The 13,848-nt window shown below is 47.1% G+C and overlaps 1 long non-coding RNA gene across 1 annotated transcript; it reads right to left on the bottom strand.

Moving 5' to 3' along the window:
• Positions 1-286: 286 nt before the first annotated feature.
• Positions 287-12,425, bottom strand: LOC110342458. Its single transcript, XR_002384532.2, has 4 exons — positions 12,030-12,425; positions 2,323-2,398; positions 1,204-1,325; positions 287-864 (listed from the first exon to the last, which is right to left on the bottom strand). It is a non-coding gene; the product is annotated as an uncharacterized LOC110342458 (long non-coding RNA).
• Between the last annotated feature and the right edge of the window lie 1,423 nt (positions 12,426-13,848).

Genomic DNA, 13,848 nt, shown 5'->3' with positions numbered 1-13,848 from the left:
CCTACCAACTTAAATTTAATAACTAATTTTTAAAATGATATTCCCATACGTTGTTAGTCCTTGCTTCTTGAACATGAAGTTGAAGGGCTTTTTCTGTGTTTGTTCTTTGACAATTTCATACTGTATAAGATGTAGTCTGATTGCTTCCTCACCCGACAGCCCCTCCCTCCCATCCCTATTAACCCTTCCCTTTCCCTTCCTGTCCCTCTTCAAGATTCATGGCTTCTGATTTTATTTTGTGACCCATTTAATTTAACCAAGGTCTTCTGTGTGAAGAATGGATCTGTCCAATGGCACACAGCTAAAGGCAATGGCTCCCTGCCTTTCTGCTTCTATCTGTATCTGTTCAGTAGTGAGAGTGGGTCCCCTGAACCTCTCCTTCCCACCCATGCCTGTCTGCTGACCAGCCAGTACTTCTGCAGAAACATTGCAGGCATGCATAGATGCCGTGAGTTCATGATTGCAGGGCAGGCATGCATAGATGCTGTGAGTTCATGATTTCAGTGCAGGCATGCATAGATGGTGTGAGTTCATGACTGCAGCAGTTATGTCTTGCCTAGAAGATGGCCTTTCTCAAGTCTGCTTCCTATCTTCCAGCTCTTAGATTCTTTCCAACCCCCTCTCTGCACTGTTCCCTGAACCTTCTAGTGGAAGGCACACATGTCTTTTTTAGGGCTAAGCACTAACCACCATTTATTCTCCACATGTTGTGTAGCCACAAGCCTCAGCATTCACCGACGGTCAATGAAAAGAAATTTCTCTGAATGAGGATGAGGGCAGCATTTGACAGGGTGGTCCCCTGGACTGGTCAGCGGCACAATCTTCAGAAAGTTCTGGTGAAGACGGGTTGGGTCTTGGGAAGGCCTGGGAGAAGAAAGGAGAGGCTCTCCTGGGAGTGGCATGGTGAGGCGGTCAGTCTCCTGGGAAAGCAGTGGTTCTCAACCTCCCTAATTCTGTGGCCCTTTAATCCAGTTCCTCATGTTGTGCTGACCCCCTCCCCACACCATGAGATTAGTTTTGTTACTACTTCATAACTGTAATGTTGCTACTGTTACCAACCATAATGTAAGTATCTGATATGCACGAAATCTGATATGTGACCCCTGTGAATGCCTGTGAATGAATGGTTTGACCCCAAGAGGGCTATAACTTCCAGGTTGAGAACTGCTGGCCTTACGAGCTATAAGGAGGAGAAGATCCTACCTGGTGGAAGGGTCTGAGCATGTCCTCACATTTGAGGGTTTTTTCTGTTTTCTTTTTGGTGCTGGTGATGGAACTGAAGGCTTTGTGTATACCAGGCAACACATCGTCACTGAGTTACAGTCCTAGGCAAAATAACATTAACAATAGAAGAGAAGGAAAAAGGAGGAGGAGGAAGTAGTTTGTCTTTCCAAACAGCCCCTTCTGTCCCTCTCTCCAGCCCTCTCCTCCACCTCACCCCAGGAGCTGTTCTATGTTGGAGTCATTTGGGGAAAAATAACTGATTATGACACGATTTAGGAAGTAGTGATCGGCTTGAAAGGAATCTATGATTCAGTGTCATGCCTTTGAACTCTCTCATTGGGGGAGGCACCCCAGTCACTGGACACATACTTGCTTTGTTCTCCTTCAGCTGGTACTATGTAAAAAGTGTTTTGTTTGTCTTAAATTCACAAAATTTAGCACAAGTTTTGGAACCATTTCCAGATTTGGGCCCCAAGTTGCAAACTAGACAATCAGCAAACATGTTAGAGGCTGGACACTAGGGACAGAGCCAAATTCGTAGACACCTGCCCAAGAGCAGCACAGCCGGCTTACAGAAGGGAGGCTGAGCAGGAGAGCGTAAAAGTCTGGCAGTGAAATTCAAGACAGGTCCCACGGACTACAGAGAGGATTTCAACTTATAGCTGAGGATTGACCAAAGACGTTGTTTTTGCTAAGGACGAGGAGGCTAAAACTGAATGTGACTGTTGGACAGGATCACAGGGCTGCCCAGCTTCCTCAGATGATGTCAGTGATCCTGGCGAAGGCATGGCTCACAAGCCTGGGCAGAACAGAGTGTTCCCCCATCTCTAGACCTTTTCTCTCCTTGCACCAGTGAGAGAGGTGTCAGACAGGGGTTCTGGTCGTGATGAAGCACCTCAGATAGTGTAGTTGCCTCCACCTCAGTCCCTCTGGGAATACTGGGGGCCAAGCAAGACACATGAAGGGTGTCTACAGAAGGGGAGCAAGCTGTCTTATTGCTGGAGGTGAGGAAACCCCTTGACTCCTCATGCTGGGGTCACTTAGAACTCTCAGAGAGAGGGGCAGGGGTGCTGCTCCCAGGAGGGTACCCCATCTTACCACAGTCCCTGGGGCTGCCACCACTGAGCAGTTGAAGGCCCACCGAGAGAGTGCAGAGCTGAGATGGTAAGCTGACCTGCAATGAGCAACACTCTTGACCGAGTTCTAAGTGACCAGAGTTAGCCCAGCCCTCCCTGAAGAGCCATGGAGCCCTCTGAGGGCTCACACCAACACCAGACTGGTGGGACCAGTGGCCTCTACCTGCAAGGGACAGCCTGTCCCTGTTCCTACCTAGATTCTGTAGGATTCCTATCTGTGCTTCCTACTGGTCAGGCACCTTCACCTTGACTTGAGTCATCCTGGTCACTTGGGTTACCCTTAGGGTAGCATCACTTGCTTCAGCAGAACTTTTCTAAACTTGTGCTCCCACTAACTGGGAATGCCACTTTGCTCCTGAGGCCCAACCCATCCTTCCTGCTCACTTACAATCATAGACCTGCTCACTGATGTTAGCTGCAGCTGCAAGCGAGGAAACACGAGCCACAAAACTCAACAAAACCCAATAAAACCCACTCAACGAAATTCCTGTGGGTAAAGGGAACAAAGGGAGGGATAGGTATTGGCCAACCGGGAACAGAGATGGAGCGGGCAAACAGGTGGGAGGCATTCGCCAAAAGGGAATGCTTGCACGTGCCAGAGTCCCTACGCAGCCACGCAACACAGGGCCCTTTGAGCTGCCTAAGTATCTGTCTGAATGCCGGTGTGCATATCCTGCCAGTTGACAGGGGGGCGGGGTCAGCTTAATGCCTGAGTCCTTACACTACTCATTCTCTAGGACCTAATTCCAATGTTATTTGCTTAAAACCTCTTCATCAGTGACGCCGAGAGTCTGGTGTCACGGTACTTTGTTGCAGCATTTACTGGCTCCTTCTCACATTGTACCTGGCATCATTGTGTGAGTAGTTTTCAACGTGTCCTTTTGCACCTAGTAGACTAGAAATGACATGTCTTTATGTTCCCTATAGTGCCTTGTACCTAGGAAGTATCCCTTTAATTACTATCAAGGTGTGGTCCATATTGGGAATATCTAAGATCTCTACTCCATCTGTAGCCATGGTCAGTCTAACTGGTGGCTCCTGGGGTCGTCTTCCACAGTGGAAGACAGTTCCAAAGTCTTGCTGAGATGATGGGTGTTTAAACCTCAACCAGTCCGCATGTGGCAGCCCCACTATGACTGGTTCAGTTAGTGCAAAGCTCAAGATTTCTACTCAGTGGAAGCTAGAGCGTGCCTCTCCCCCAGAGTAGTTATTATAGCTCTAGTTGCTGTTTGGAGCTACCTGGCAATTACCAATTAGCCAGCCCGAAAAGGCATCCACCCACCAAGTCTTTAAGGATGGAAGACACAGAAAGAAATAGAGGTGACACACTACTTAGAATATATGAGGAGCCTAACCTAGGCATTTAACTTTTCAGCCATGAGAACTCACAAATCCTGTTCATGGTGAGTAAATAGTGTGTTGAAAATTGTATAGTTTTAGTTAAGATTTGGTAGCCCCATTGGTTCGGTGATGGTCTAATAGAAGATATCACCTTGGTGAAACCAAATCAGACAAAGAGACCATGTCTATCTTAAGTTTCTATTGCTGTGCTAAACACCATGACCAAAAGTGATTTATTAGGTTCTCATTTCCTAATCACAGCCCAAACTTGAAAGACGCCAGGACAGGAACTCCAGGCAGCAAACTAGAGGCAGGAACTGAAGCAGAGACTATGGAGGAGCGTGCTGCTTACTGGCTTGCTCCCCATGGCTCGTTCAGCCTGCCTTCTCATGCAAGGCTGGACCACTTGCCCAGGAATGGCATCACCCAGAGTGGACTGGACCCTCCTACATCAATTATTGATCAGAACAAGACCCCAACAGACTTGCATACAGGCCAATCTCATGGAGGCATTTTCTCAGTTAATATTCCCTCTTCCCAAATAAGTCTAGGTATGTGTCAAGTTGACAAAAACCAACATGTATATTGTCCAAATAGAAAACCGGGGAGAAAATGGCCAGGCTCAAAACAACCCATTCTCAAGAAATCTTAGTGTCTCATGGGAGTTACATTAGTCCCTCCTGAAGGCAGCTCTTCCAATGAACTAAGGGATTCCCACTAGGCCCCATCTCCTAAAGGTGCCACACTGGAGTCAAAACTCAACAGACTACAGCAGGAATACAACATCATGGCAAGGTTGGTGGTTTTACACATCACTCACTCACACACACACACACTCACAGGGCCTGAATTTTATAAAAGAGGAAAATACCCTTAATATTCAGTTTGTATTTCCAGTATTTTCTGTAGGAAGTGGAATGGAGTTCTGTTCCACGGAAGGTGACAATGACTCTTTTGTGATGGCTCCATGCCTTGACCTTATTGACAATTGTGGTTTAAGGTTTTGCAACCTGTTTGTCCCTTGCTTTCTTGGCAAGCATTCTCAAGTCCTCTCTCCGATGGGCCTTGCTCCTTATGAGCTGGGACCATGTCTTGTGCCTCTTTCATAACCCATGTCCTCCCCATGCCATGTGGAGCACCAGAGCTTCCCAGAGCTGGTGGACAGCTCATGGAAATTTCCACAGCAGTTGCTCACCCCACCCCCACCTGGGACCTGGTCCGTGAGGACAACCGGCCCAAGGACACTGAGCCTGGCTCTGGATCAGGCTCTAGGTCTATTTACGACGTTTTGTCTCAGAGTTGGCATGTTGGTGCTTTGCACTCAGGAAACCTCCTGCCCTGGTCAGTGCAGCAACAGGGCAGAACTCCGGATCTTGAAGAAAGGAGACAGAGATCCAGGCAAGCCCACCTGGCCCCTGCCATGGCTGCATGGCTGATCCACTCTTACCACGTTTTTGTTCATTTATTCTGGTTTGGAGTTTAAATCTTTGTTGAGAAAGAAGAAAACCTCCTAACACTAGATAAACAACATGCTTTTTGTATTAACATATTGTCTGTTAATGCATCTTTATGACAACAGAAGAACTTCTTAACGAACTCGTGTCTCCCATGTTTCCCCTTACTGTGCAAAATCCGTCTCCCACAAACATTCCTGTGACCTCAGAGCGTTGACAGAATCAGTCACTGATGTACCCACAGGGCACTGTGGAACCGCAGGGAGGGGCGGCTCTGAATGCCTGGTAATAGAGGACAGTGGGTGAGGAACCACCCTGGCCTCCACCAGAGCAGCTGTTCCCTCATCCCAGGCAAGGACCTCGGAGTCAGAGAGGCTGGGGACAGAGCTCAGCCTGGTATTCATACTGCATCCTGAGGTACACCGTGAGACTCTCTTGACCTCAGAATGTTTTAAGGAGCCTGTTTATGCCACTGTTAACTTATTTGACAAGAGATGCAGTATTCTTTTACCAGTGAATGTGTGTGTGTGTGTGTGTGTGATACATTGTGTGCCAACTGAAGCCTTCTAAAAAAAAATGGTTCAAACTCCCAGCAGATGTCTAAAGTCTTCCAAAGGCCAGTCAGTTCCTGGAGGCAGGCCAAGGCAAAAGAAGGGAATAGCCTTCGATCATCATTGCCCCTGGCTCTGAGCCCTGAATCTGCTGAACTGGCATGCGACCATCTTACTGTGCGCTACCCCTATCCAGGGCTGTGCTGGTCCCTTCCAAAGGGCACGGGGGTCTAGACTGCTCTGCTACGTTCCTTATCCTATCCTATGCAGATACTTTGTACAATGGTTCCCATCAAGAAGCAGCCTTGCTTACTCTCTTCTTCCAGTCTCTCCTCTGTAGCACAACCCCTTTAAATGTCTCCAGAACTCCAAATTTCTCACTTTGTTCTGTGGATCCAATTATTCCTCTACCACTCTTCTGCCAAACTCAACTATTCAGATTCAACCACATTCTTTATACGTGTTTTCTACTAAATTCTTGCAAAATGACAACTCCACGTCTCAGAAAACAGAGGAGACAATGGAGAGACATGCTTCCTTGGGCTCAGTTCTCACCACCAGGGCAATGTGTTGGGAAGGTGAAAGTGAGAGGCCACATCACATAAGAGCCTGCAGCGCTCTGATGCTGCCCCAAGAATTGGTAAGGAAGGGAAATGTCTGGAAACTTGGAGGAAGTGGGGTGCACAGCTAATCTTGTGAGTCAAGATAAAAGGAAGTATGGTTCACACAGAACCAAGTGTGGCTGTAAATCACAGGTGATCCTTCTCTGCAATCAGAGAAAAATAGTTCCATCATCAAATACAAAAGCATGTGATGTCCTAGTCCCTTTTTGTTCCTATTAGCAAAAGGGCCAAAGACACATTCCACAAAGAAGAGATGTTTATCTAGCCCACAGTTCTAGAATCTAAGAGCCCAAGGCTGAATGGCCTATTAATTCAGTCTCCAGTGATGGCCTCATGGTGAATGACATCACGATGGCATTCCCTACAAAAGTGGCCACGTGCAATGCAAAGTAGGAAGCCCAACGGATGAGGGAGCAGGCGGGGCTTCTTTCATAACAACTCATTCTTGGGAGAACTAATGTACTCCATAAGATGAGTACTCTTCTTTCCTGTAGATGGGGCCCTCAATGACCTAATTACCTGCTCTGTCTGCTAAAGATCCCATAGCCTTTCCATATCACCATCAAGGGACGAGTTTCTAGTACAAAACCCTCTGAGGGGAAATCACACCAAATCCACACCCCTGAGTTGGATGGTCAGCAAGGTGTTCTTCTTCCGGTCTGGCTGAGAAAGGGTCTGGCATGGTCACTTGTGACTTCACTTGTGACTTCCGGGGCTGTCCTGGGCATCTCCTCTATTCTATACTATTCCACAAGGGGTTCAATGGCCACACCTGGTAGTGGTGTTCACCTCATTTGCCATTGCTCCACCAGAAATGCAATTACACGGCCACGTCCAGGCTGCGAAATGCCAACTATATGTGTCTCCACATAGCAGAAGAACACACTAATTTATGCGGTAGCTAACAGTCTCCTGCAGACCCCTTTAGTCTCCTTAATTAAGGAGAAGGAAATGATAACCAGGGAATAAAGTTAAAGGACAATTTTTGGTTCTGAAGAGATTACAAGAAAGCCCTTTGCTGTCCAGAAGACCTTAGTATGACCTGGATATCCAAGGATACTGAGTGAGGTCAGAGTAAGGTAACATTCCCTGGAAGAAATCTCAGTGGGTAGAAATGCGCTAGAGGGCTGAAGAGGCCTGCACTGTCATCTTGATTGTCAAAAAGACTACAAAATCTGAATCTGAAAAGTATTCACTGGTGAAGTAGACATTAACACAGGAGTGCACTAAAGAGATGGTTAAATGAGTGGACTTGAGTGTTGGGAAAGGTGAAAACTGACTGCTAAGAGCCAGAACGTCAGCCAGATGGCCTTTGTGCCCTCCTTTTAAAAGAGTTAGCTTTAACAATATCCATATTCTTACTATGCTTATCCCAAGCAAATAATTAAAGTATTGTAAAGGATACAGGCCCTTATGCACACAGATAAGCACTAGGGAAAGCAGGAAATTTAAACACATGTGCTTGTCTCTTCAAGGGAAGGATATATCTACCTGTCTTCTTTAGGATTGCTGGGGATGGATGTGGTTTACAACCTGGTGATCTTTTGCTATCTGTAGGCTTCACCCGAATCGCCCAGATTATTATTATGTTTGTTTATCCCAGACTCTCCCTTCCTAGATCATGAGCATTGCTTCTCAGACCATAAACCCATCCTTACGAGAGATGAAACCATGCTTCACAACAGCCCAAGTGACTTCTGTGTCACCTTAGGGCCAGGCCAGTCCTGACTCCCACAGTCATTGTGTTTACCTCAGCCACTCTGCATAGACCCTTACCCTGAGCACTGTTTCTGAGTCAAGGTACCCATCTTTATGAAAGAAGTCATACGTATTTTGTAAAGAGTCTCAATGTAAACATGCCTTAAGCTTTATTGTGTACGCGGGACTGAGCTGTTATCACCAGGAAACATTTTTCCAACGTAGTGCTGTGCTTAAACATGGCTAAAATAAACCGCCTGGTGCCAGACTCTGGAAGTGTGAGCCACCTGCTAACTGAGAAATGCTGAACTCGATTTCCTCCTTGTCCCTCATGGATAGTTCCTCTGCCAGCTGTAGCATTTGCAGGGACCCCCCAAAATATGACTAAAGTTGTTTTTCATAAAAAGAAGTTGGTTATGTATTTATTCATAAGAGCAAAAGGGTTAGCCTAAAAGTAAAGAGATGGTTATGAAAATTGCTAATCGTCAATATAATAAATTACAATGCAGCCTTTGAAGTTACTTCTGTAGAATGTTTAATGACACAATATTTATGATGGGTTGGGGAGAGAGGGCTCAGTGGGTAAAAGCATGTGCCATGCGAGTGTGAGGACCCAAGTTCAAAGCCCAGAGCCTATATAAAGCAGAGTACAGCCCATGACTGTAATCGTAAGGTGTGACAGAAGGCGGGACAGGAGCATCCTGGGAGCTCACGGACCAGTTAGCATGCACACAGCGAGCAGCCGAGACTCTCTCACACGAGTGGAAGGCGGGGACAGGAGCATCCTGGGAGCTCACGGACCAGTTAGCATGCACACAGCGAACAGCCGAGACTCTCTCACACGAGTGGAAGGCGGGGACAGGAGCATCCTGGGAGCTCACGGAGCAGTTAGCATGCACACAGCGAACAGCCGAGACTCTCTCACACGAGTGGAAGGCAGGGACAGGAGCATCCTGGGAGCTCACGGAGCAGTTAGCATGCACACAGCGAACAGCCGAGACTCTCTCACACGAGTGGAAGGCGGGGACAGGAGCATCCCTGGGAGCTCACGGACCAGTTAGCATGCACACAGCGAACAGCCGAGACTCTCTCTCATACGAGGTGGAAGGCCCTTGCTACCAGGATTGTTGTCCGACCTCCATATGTACACCATGATTTGTACCCACACTCACACCTAAGGATCACATACAAACACATACAAAAGTGCTTATGAAATAGCACCAACGAAAAAGAACTACGGTGTGATCCAAAAATCCCCCTACAGAGAATATATCCAAAGAAGATGCATTGTCTCTCTAAAACTCTTTCATGTCCTTCAAAACCTGTTCCCAACAGTCAAGAAATGCACACAACCTAAGTGCCCATCAGTGGATGACTGGGTGAATAAATATGACACAGACATATAATGGGATGCCCTAAAATAATATAACCTTAATAAGAAGGAAATCTTTGTGATTCTCTATAACATAGCTAAACCTGGGAGACATTGAATTAAGTGAGCCAGGCACAGAAAGACAAATACCAGATGACCTTGCTTATGTGTGGAATCTAAACAGGTTGGATTAAGGCAGGCAGAAAGCAGAGGGTTAGTTAGCAGGGGCTAAGATGGGGGGGGGGGGCAAAGGATCCAAAGTCCACAGGAGGAACTAGCACAAGACAGCTTTTGTACAACATAGTGGTAATACGTAAAAACAGTACATCCTTCAAAACGTCTAAGCACGGGGCTGGAGACATATGTTGGTAAAATGCTTGCCTGGCGTGCTCAACAGTCCTGGATTCAGTCCCTCCACTGCTTACAAATGGGTGTGATGGTCCTCACCTGCAATCCTAGCACTCAGTGGGCGAAGGCAGAAAAGTAAGAATTCAAAGTCATCGTCAGCTATGCGACAAGGTCAAGGCCAGACTAGACTGACTACATGAAACCCAGTCTCAAAATAGAAGTGCGTTTCAAATGCCGCGCTGGGCATAGCCTGTGTGAAGCACTTGCTACCATCCAAGCGCTGACTTGATCTCCGAGATGCCTTATGCTATGTGATTCTCCCAACTCAATGATATTATTACTGCCTCTGGCAGTGGAGGAAACAGAGACTCAGAGAAGTCAGGCGCCTTGCCCAAGACTGCAGTTTCCACCTGGTAGGAGCAGGACCATAACCTTGCCTTGACCTTCAGAGCCTAGATTATCTTGGTCGCCAGGCCTACATTGGCTAGTGATTTGTAGTATCAATGGGTTGACAGAACCAGACAATGACTGCCTAGAGGGGAGGGAGAAACATCTGAGAGCTAGAACAACAGCATGGAGAAAAGCGTGGACCCCAGCAACGCGGACCCTTATCTGGTGACTTTATTTTTTAATGGCCCACATTTAAGCCAGCTCAGCGGGTTGCTTTAAGGATGTTTGGAGAAGTCTAAGGGGAAGCTAAAAGACTGCATTTAGTAGCCGACAGCCTTGCTTTCCATTGATAGAGATTCCCATGGCTTGCTCTGATGCCAACATGAGGCACCGGTTGTGGGTAAAATTTCACCTGTGCCTAGGTGTAAAGGTCCACTTTCCTAATGCTGTGACCCCTGAATCCAGTTCCTCACGTGGTGGTGACCCCTCCCCAACCACAAAATTATTGTTACTGTTTCAGAACTGTAATTTTGCTACTTTTACGAATCATAATATAAATATCTGATAGCAGGGTGTCTGTTAAGCCTCCCCTGTGAAAGGGCCATTCAACCTCCAAAGGGGTCGCAACCTGCAGGTTGAGAACCATGGGTCAAGATTCTTTCTGGATGAATCTGTTTGCTACCAACTTCCAGACTGCAGACTCTTCTGCTCAAATGCGTCACTTCATAGCATGGTAGTGGCCTGCCTATTCTAATCTGGAAGGTGAGGCATGTTGCTGGTGACCATAAAGTGAATAGGGTTCTCCCATTAGTACCCAAGTTCCTGCTACGATGTACTGACTGTCACAAACCCCATAGCAACAAAGCCGCCACAGACCAAAGCCCCTGAAACCACAGTTCTCCCACTAAGTTGTTGATCTCAGGTACTGTCACAGTGATGGGAAATTTGCTAGACCAGCACGTAACTGTACGCTATTAACCACTGAGTGGTTCAGGGTGCTCTCCCAGAAGGCTATTCCCACAAGAACCAACACTTCCATGTCAAAGCTGAGACTGGAAACTGTCTGTGACCCACTCTGTCACACTGAGCTAATGTGGTCTCCCCAAATATCTCCAGCAAAGTGGCCAGACTCTTGTCTAAGCGTAGACTAATATTCCAACGCTTCCTCCAAGCATATGGATGGGAAAACAGGGCTAAGTCTCCCACCTAGATCATGACTTTGTCCAGTGCCTGGGCCAGATACGGAAAGAGGCTGGAGGCAGCAGACTGACTTAATCACACACACACACACACACACACACACACACACACACACACACACACACACACACCCCGGTGAAAGCCTATGTGGCTCACAGCGGGATCTGCTGCCCCCATGTGGCATGCTGCTATGAAGTCAGCAGGAAGGACACAAAGGCGTGAAGGACAGCAGGACTTCAAAGCCACCATGAGCACAGCAGCCTTCTTAGGGAAAGCAACCCTCAAACACACTGGTCTCATGACCTCTCATACAGGTAGTCAGGTAGATCCTCGTAAGGACTCTAAAAACCCATTTGGTAGGCTAATTCTATCCTAGTAGAAACTGCAAGTCAGAATTTTTTAAATGATGTTATTGATTGATTCCTTTAAATTAATAAGCACCATGTTAACATAAACAATGGCTTTTTATCAAAATAGTTTTGAAAAAACTTGAGTGTAAAGAATAGCATTTAGTTACAACTTTTCAATTTTTTAAAGATTCATTTATTACTTAGAGGGACTTAGGCAGGAAGGCTGCCCAGACCTCCGAAGAGTAAGACTCACCTACAGCTGGGAAGAGAACTGCCATGTCCCAACCCCCTCAGCACCCCTCACCCACGCTGAGGCGTCCCAACCCCCTCAGCACCACTCACCCACAGAGACTGGACAGTACCCCAGGCGGCTTGACTCCAAAGGGAAGCTTCCGGCGTGAAGAATAGAGCCTGCCAGTTGTTTTTCTTTAATGGACTTTAGATGTGGGACAGGAAGAACTGGGTAACAGCCAGCATGGTGGCATACGCATATAACCCTGGCATTTAGGAGGCAGAAACAGGGAGATCTGGAGATTAAAGTCATCCTGGGCTACAAAATGTGCGGTCAGTCTGGGCTGCATGACACCCAGTCCCAACTCTCTCCCTTGACAACTCCACCTCACCCCATGCCTCCAAAACAGAAAAGATCCTTTCCAAACTCTTTAAAAAATACTGTTGGGGGTAGCATTGAAAAAATAAAATACTTAGGAATAAAAAACCTAACCAAAGAGAGGAATGACTTGCATGCTAAAAACCACAGAAGATTTCGAGGAGAAATAAAAGAAGGCATGAATAAGTAAAATGGCATTCCAAGGTCATGCATTAGAAGAGTTAACAGTACTGAAAGACTGTACCAGCCAAATTGGCCTATGCAGAAATTCAATGCACTACTGTCCCAGTAAGGGCTGCTACCGCAGTGATGAGGCACCACGACCAAAGAAACCTGCAGAGGAAAGAGTTCATTTGGCTTATGCTTCCCTATCGCCGTTGATCATCCAAGGAAGTCAGGACAGGGACTCACACAGGGCAGGAACCTGGAGGCAGGAGCTGATGCAGAGGCCATGGAGGGTGCTGCTTCCGGGATGCTCAGTTTGCTTTCTTCTACCACTGAGGACCACCTGCCCGGGCGTGGTCCACCCACCATGGGCTGGGCCCTCCCCATCAATCACTAATTAAGAAAATGCCTTACAGCTGGATCTTATAGAGGCATTTCTCAATTAAGATTTGTTGGGCCTAAGAAAGGCTCGGATGGGAGGCCCAGTGTAACCTTCTGAGTCTGGCTAGAGTCTGGCAACCTGTATCTAACCTGTAACCTCATGTGGGGGTGACTCAGCCAGACCTGATGTAAGACTGCCCCCTGCCTAGCTACCTGCCTGCTTGGTGGAATACTATTGGCCCTTACTCCTCATGTCACCTTACCCTATCCTAAGATTCCCATCCCCTACCTCAGTCCTATATAAGTTCCTGCCTGTTGGAATAAATGAAGATCCTGCTTCAACAGACTCCCTATCAGTTGGTAACTAATGGGGGGAGGGTCTGAGTCGTTGACACTCACCATCCTGCTCAGCCCCAGGGAAGATACCAGCTGGACAGGCCATTCCCCTGCTCTACCTGTTGGGGAGGACCGGACAAAGTTTCCCTCCTTTCAGAAAATTCCAGCTTGTGCCAAGTTGGCACAATAATCAAATAATCTCCCACAAAAGAAGCACATCCATTCAATAAAGAAAGACAGCTTCTTCAATGAATGGAGATAAGAAAAGTGCATTTTTCATTTGCTAAAGAATGCGGTAGAGCCCTCACTTTTTCTCCATATCAAAAGTTAATTCTAAATGGATTAAAGGTCCAAATATAAGATCCCAACCATAAACCGTAAATGCAAGTTTCTTGTCCTGGTCAGGTGCTGAGGCATGTGCCTGAGCCCACCCTCCACACATGTTAAATGTAAGAAGAAATCTTTAAATTGCAACAAGAAGCACAATGGACGGCATGACACAGATGTCCACCAGGAGTGATGTATGTGGAGGAGAGATGGAGACACGGACATTTGGGGTCCTGCCCCCGTCAGACACCAAGAGGGCACAGCCAACATGGAAGACCCGAGGGACATGTGGGAGGAAAGCTTCATGCAGATACCATAGGGCATGGGATTCAACAACATGCT

Source organism: Mesocricetus auratus, unplaced genomic scaffold (assembly GCF_017639785.1).
Source record: "Mesocricetus auratus isolate SY011 unplaced genomic scaffold, BCM_Maur_2.0 Super-Scaffold_100676, whole genome shotgun sequence".
Lineage (NCBI taxonomy): Eukaryota > Metazoa > Chordata > Mammalia > Rodentia > Cricetidae > Mesocricetus > Mesocricetus auratus.
This window is presented reverse-complemented; position numbering and strand designations above follow the sequence as displayed.